The sequence below is a fragment of the Epinephelus lanceolatus genome, chromosome 19 (genome assembly GCF_041903045.1).
Source record: "Epinephelus lanceolatus isolate andai-2023 chromosome 19, ASM4190304v1, whole genome shotgun sequence".
In the NCBI taxonomy this organism is placed as follows: domain Eukaryota; kingdom Metazoa; phylum Chordata; class Actinopteri; order Perciformes; family Serranidae; genus Epinephelus; species Epinephelus lanceolatus.
The window spans coordinates 38,140,444-38,146,443 of record NC_135752.1 but is presented as its reverse complement, the minus strand read 5'-3'; positions in this window follow the sequence as shown (position 1 = coordinate 38,146,443).

Here is a 6,000-nt window from a genome sequence, read left to right as displayed (position 1 = left end):
CTGAGGATTTACTGGGATTTTCAGCACAACCATCTCTAGGGTTTACAGAGGATGGTCCCAAAAAGAGAAAATATCCAGTGAGCCAAAATGCCTTGTTGATGCCAGAGGTCAGAGGTCATGGCATGGTTTAAACACCACAGCCTACCTGAGTATTGTTGCTGAGCGTGTCCATCCCTTTATGACCACAGTGTACCCATCTTCTGATGGCTACTTCCAGCAGGATAACGCACCATGTCACAAAGCTCACATCATCTCAAACATGACAATGAGTTCACTGTACTCCAATGGCCTCCACAGTCACCAGATCTCAGTCCAATAGAGCACCTTTGGGATGTGCTGGAACGGGAGATTCTCATCATGGATGTGCAGCTGACAAATCTGCAGCAACTGTGTGATGTCATCATGTCAATATGGACCCAAAGCTCTGAGGAATGTTTCCAGCACCTTGTTGAATCTATGACACCAAGAATTAAAAAGGGGGTCCCACCTGGTACTAGCAAGGTGTACCTAATAAAGTGGCTGGTGAATGTATCTTGGTTTTGAATTAGATGTGTTATAATAGCTCTACGTGAGCTTCAGTATCTCACTGTAGTTTCCAGTTTAGCCTCCTGTCTGGTTTGTTCCACGGCCACACTGTGGGACTAGTTAGTGATTTGTTGAAAGAGCAGCAGCAAAGGTCAGACTGAACCACTGGCTGTAAATGGACTGGAATAATAATAAAAAGGTGAATTTTTCCATGCAGACAAACTAGACAGACTGGTTACACTCCATGCTGCTGTGCACTGAAGAGGAAAATCACCTGAACAGGTGATTACACAGTCAAACATGAACACCAGTCTTTAAACACTAAGTTTGTGATACAGTCCAGTCCAGCATGAATTAACTGCTCCTCGTGCTTTAATACAGTATAAAGGTAATAGATACCCTCAGGTGAAATCCAACAAAGGCATGTGAATTAACTTTAACGTATTAATTTTTTCCTTATCGTAAATCTCACAGGGGGGATTACATTACATGGTTACATGGGGTGGCGAGGAATTATTGCAGGTCGAATGTTATCAAGAGGAGCAATTTTGATATTAAATTCAGGCTGCTTCTTTTCAGGTGCTAATGACTTGGAGTGAAATGATCTCTTAATTCAAATGAAAGCTGGGTTTGCAGGCTTGTTAGGTAAGTGAATAAATGGCGACTATTAATTACCTGACAGAGATGATGTGGAAGACATCGCTCAGCCGTAGGGCCCAAAGGTATTAATTAGTATTTAATTATAAGCCCTGGTCATAAATATCAATAAAAGCTTTCACGTTTCCCTTCTCTTTAATGTACAGTCTCTGCCCTAACATCAAGTGTTTTATTTTGTGCTTCAGATCATGACTAATAACCTCGGTTAGTACAGAGACCTTTTTTTCCATCCTAGCAGAAGTCATAGGGGGATACACATTCTTTCAGACTGTCTTTTCAGTCTACCACATATCCCCTCTCTATAACACAAAGTCTCTGCCCTACTATTAAATATTTCATGTTGTGCCTAAGTTGAATAACTGTCATAAACTAGAAGAAGTTTTAACCAAGCGGCAACCTTTGAGGCTATATAAATGAAACAAACGCAGAAGTGCCAAAAACTGCAGTTCCTCTATTGGCCACTTGAGGCTGACGGCTCGTTTCCACTTACGTATGTGTACGGAGACGAGACAACAGGAAGTGTATTCATTCCTATGTGAATCTCCATGATATCCGATGTGCCTGAAAAACCCCTCCCTTCTGTAATATATTGGTCCATAGATCGCCTCGAGTATATAAAAAATTTAAATTTTGCTGTTAATTTCGGAGAGACCGTATCACAGTATGACAGTGTGCTAGCTTAGCTAACAGGCTTTTTTGTTCAGTTCAGTTGCCTGTGTTGATTGTCAAGTGAGTTTGTACAAAAAGAACTTGTGTATCTAGTTAAACACATTGTGAATCTGAGTAATGTTATTCTGCTAAAATATGTTTATAAATAACTAGTCCATACCCACTGGTAGCTTTGTCACCTTCTACCTATGCCAGTCCTCAATGCCTATGTGCAGTTTCACATAGATTGACCACGTCAGTGAGTAGAAAAACGTGGGACAGACAGAATGACTGACTGACAGAATGACACACTGACAGTTTCCATGATTATGTACAGCATACCATACCATGACTTAGTCATACCAAACATTAGAAAACAACACCAACATTGGTCCACAGGGGGAGCCACAGCGATCGGTCGCATTTTAGCCATTTTGAAGCATTTTTCTGTTGTTATAGCGCCACCCAGTTGCCAATTAGAGTTAAATTTCTCCAGTCACCTTGAGGCGTCCTGTTCTACATATCTACCAAGTTTAGTAAAAATCCATATGGCGGTTAGGCCTAGATAAGAAATGAGCTCTCTAGCGCCCCCATTTTGTTTGATGGGGTCAATAATGGAGGGGTCCCCTCAGATTATGTGTGGTCATATGCCTACAAAGTTGCGTGGTGATGGGTGAAACCCTTGAGATGTTATACACCTTTATGTGATGAGCCACGCCCTCCGCAATATTCATTGCCTTATAGAAGCTCAGTTTTAGTAAGTTTTCCAACTTTTGCCAAGAGGGAACTTTAGATATTGGTCCCTAGATTATGTTCACCCAGTTTCATGCAGATCGCTCAAACTTCCTAGGAAGAGATCCATTTGAAGTGTTTTTCAAAAAATTCAAAATGGCGGAAAATCTATATAAGCGGAAGTTATGGGTTCTTGAGGCAAATGTGTTCCTCATGAGGAGAGGCATCTCTGTGCAAAGTTTCATGTCTCTACGACATACGGGGCATGAGATATGCCCATTCAAAGTTTGACATTTCAATGGGTTGCTATAGCGCCCCCCTTTGGCCAATTGCTGTAATATTGCTTCATTGGCATCCTCCCATGACCCTCTACCACTGTGCCAAATTTCACATGGATTGACCAAGTCAGTGAGGAGAAAAACGTGGAACACACACACACACACACACACACACACAGAGTTTTCGTCATTATATAGCAAGAGAAACAGTCATAGCTATATCGTGACTTGTTCAGCCATTCATACGTCTTTTTAATTAAATATTTCACAAAGCATGCCACGTACCTGGCAGGTCCTGTTTTTGTTCCAGTAGTGTTCCAAGCAAATATTCCAAACTACTAGATGGCGAAAAACGAACAAAATAAGCCCCTCCCCCATGGCTACGGGTAGCTTCTATCAGGTTTCTATCCATCTGTAAAGAAATGCTCTTCCTTGTGTTGGACAATAGAGGCATCATTTGTATATTAGTGGATCTATGGACACCAGTCACATCCGTAGGTGGAATTTCCCCCGTTCATTTCAACTGTGCAGGAGTTGAATTTTTTTGTAATTCACCTATTTACAGTTTATTAAGGCTTAAATGTTGAATTACAGTGTCTAGATGCTGCTTCCAATTAGAAACACACAAGGAATAAGTCATTGACTTCTGCTAAATAAACCCATTGAAAACCCTCTTGGATCAGCTGTAAAATGCATCGTCACAAAGCTAACAGCTGTTTTTCTGACACCGTGAAAAGTTGACTTTATAGGACACGTGGTGTTGTTGTATAAGATGATCTTAAAGAATATGATGCATAGCTGAAGATTAAACTTCCCTACGCCTGTATTTGTATCTGTGCACAGTAGCTTCTGTAAAATGTGTTATCACCCTCATCACGACATAAGACAATGAAATAAGAAAAAGACAGGTAGCTTTCCTGATACTGTCTTTGGTAGCTCGTCTTCACCGGTGCCTTGTTGTAATTTGCCTCGTACATTAAAGCGATCCACTGTCCAACTCATGGCTTTTGCCAATTTGGGCTTTTGATGTGTCACACACTTATAAATCTAAAAGTCTGAGGGTTAATCCCAATACCGAATCTCGCATCCACGTTTCCATCACTTGCATCTCTTCCTCGCGTCCTAGCTCCACCCTCGTAGGACACAGGGAGAGATGAGAGGATGAGACGCGAGGAGAGAAGAAACGAGGAAATATGTCTTTACAGAAATGAGACGTCTTTTCCTCTGAACATCACGTGAAGCAGTTTCTGATGACATCATAGACATCATATATAATAGTACTGATGGGGAAAGTTTTACCTCACAAAGAATACTTTTACTCGTCATACTTTAAGTACATTTTGCTGATAATACTTAAATGCTTCAGAAGGGTTTTAATCGCAGGACTTTTGCGTGTAGAATATTTTCACAGTGTGATTTGAGTACTTTTATGAAGTAAAGCCTGAGCACGTCTTCGACCAGTGTTGGTTTGGACATTAAATTCAATTATTTTCTAGTTTAAAAACAGTTTTATCATTAAAAAATGTTTTACTGTCATCTAAGTACATTTTCACACAAGTACTTTTACTTGAGTAAAATATTTTAGTGCTCTCTCCATCCCTGTTCAGATGTGACAGCTGACTCTGTTTATTCAGATTTATATGTTGATATATTTTTTGTTTATATCTCATTAATTCATTTGAACGAGGCATTTCTTTGACCAGATTCATTGTTCAGATATGTTTTAAATCTGAAAAAGCCTCCCAGTGCGGAGATGATGCTTAATACTGAAGAGCCTGACGATCAGCAGCACTTGTTAATGCCAATCAACAGGCGGAGAGGCCTGCTCTGTTGCTAGGAGACAGGAGAGGATATTTTCAATCGGTCCCAGCGAGACTTTGATTGGTCTGTCATTACTGACCATGAGTGCAATTACTCATGTTTCGTCTCGAGAGTCATAACCATTTTTGAATCAAGCGAATTTGTGTGAATTGAAAACAGCTTTTGCACTTCTGCGTGGTGATCACAAGTGGAGGCAGAGTGTTGACGGCTCGTCTGTGCTCCGTAAAACATCAAGCAACTGACAAAACAGCTGTTCAGCAAGAGAAAAGATCTTAATATAATTTTATTACTTATTGAAATAGAAATCCATCTGATAATCAAATAAATGAAGGTGCTGTTTTCAGCAGATTCTCTCTTCCTGTGCTTCAGTAAGGAGCGTTTTATTGTGAAGAGGTGGCCTTTCAGGAAACACCTAATTGCTATTGGCTGTTTCGTGTCGCTGTGACATTTATGAAAACTTTATGGACAGCAATCACTCCAGCTTGTGACATTTTGGGTTCCCTTTTAAAGCTGTGAATATGAAGGTTTTCTACTTTATGGGCCACGGGACTTCAAAATGAAAAACAACAACAGAGTCTGGTTGGCGCAGATGAAAGAGCGATGAGAGGAAAGAGAGCGACAGTGATTTCATCCTGTCAGAGAAGGTCATAAATATGATCCGTCTTGATGGAGACAAAGGTCTTTTCACAGGTTGTTGATCTCTGCAGGTAACTGAAATGATGAAATAATGAACAGATGTTCAGACTCAAAAAGCAGAGGTGTGATACTACTTGGTTTATTTTTGATTTGGACGCGTGAAAAGACATCAGTTCCAGTTAAAACAGAATTTATTGGCACTGCAAAACATTGATGATTAACACGCCAACAAAATAATCAAACATCACTCAAACAGCAAAAATTGTTAAGCTAGCATGATATAAATGGTACCAAGGTGGAAGTACATCTCTTACTCAAGTAAAACTAGCAAAACTACTCCGTAACAGTCAGAAGGCTCTATTTAAAGGTCCAGTGTGTAAGATTTAGGGGGATATATTGGCACAAATGAAATATGATATTCATAACTATGTTTTCTTTAGTGTATAATCACCTAAAAATAAGAATTGTCGTGTTTTTGTTACCTTAGAATGAAACGGATGAATCTGCATACAAATGTAGTCCTCATCTACGTCGTCTTCTATCTTGTTTCTATAGTAGCCCAGATCGGACAAATCAAACGCTGGCTCTAGAAAGGGACATCTTCGTTTTCACATTTTCACATCTGCCACTGTAGTTCTACACTTCTGGCACATGGGAGAAGTTTCAGTCGGTTGCAGTCTGCAACGTCACCACTAGATGGCAC